A 725-nucleotide genomic window follows, 5' to 3' on the forward strand; every position below is an offset into this window, starting at 1 on the left:
GGTGATCCCAAGTTCAGGTGATTCCCCCCCAGGTGATCCCCCCCAGGTGCTCCCAGGGCGGATCCAGAGGGTCCCACCTCACCATCGAATCCCAGGAGATCCCCGAGCACGTCCTCGACCGAATCTGGGACAGGACACGGACCAGGTGAGCCCAGGTGGGACCAGGTGAGTTCAGGTGTGCCCAGGTGAGCCCAGGTGGGACCAGGTGGGTTCAGGTGTGCCCAGGTGATCCCAGGTGAGCCCAGGTGGGACCAGGTGAGCCCAGGTGGGACCAGGTGAGCCCAGGCAAGCTTAGGTGGCATCAGATGGGACCAGGTGATCCCCAGGTGATCCCAGGTGAGCTCAGGTGGGACCAAGTGGGACCAGGTGAGCTCCCGTGGGACCAGGTGAGCCCAGACAAGTTCAGGTCGTCCCAGTTAAGCTCAGGTGGGACCAGGTGAATCCAGGTGGGACCAGCTGATCCCAGGTGTGCCCAGGTGAGCTCAGGTGAGCTCAGGTGATCCCAGGTGTGCCCAGGTGATCCCAGGTGAGCTCAGGTGGGACCAGGTGGGACCAGGTGATCCCAGGTGAGCTCAGGTGATCCCAGGTGAGCTCAGGTGGGACCAGGTGGGACCAGGTGATCCCAGGTGAGCTCAGGTGACTGTAGGTGAGCCCAGGTGGGACCAGGTGAGCTCAGGTGATCCCAGGTGGGTGCAGATGAGCCCAGGTGAGCTCAGGTGATCCCA

At 63.4% G+C, this 725-nt stretch overlaps 1 long non-coding RNA gene across 1 annotated transcript in view; it reads right to left on the reverse strand.

Moving 5' to 3' along the window:
* The window catches only part of LOC114072477, a 2,126-nt gene extending 2,010 nt beyond the window's left edge, over positions 1-116 (reverse strand). Inside the window, exon 1 of the long non-coding RNA XR_003574182.1 lies at positions 83-116. This is a non-coding gene — a long non-coding RNA (uncharacterized LOC114072477). The remainder of the gene's footprint in view (positions 1-82) is intronic.
* Between the last annotated feature and the right edge of the window lie 609 nt (positions 117-725).

This window comes from Empidonax traillii, unplaced genomic scaffold (assembly GCF_003031625.1).
Source record: "Empidonax traillii isolate 1590-97213 ecotype Southwest subspecies unplaced genomic scaffold, ASM303162v1 scaffold3295:size13847, whole genome shotgun sequence".
Classification (NCBI taxonomy): domain Eukaryota; kingdom Metazoa; phylum Chordata; class Aves; order Passeriformes; family Tyrannidae; genus Empidonax; species Empidonax traillii.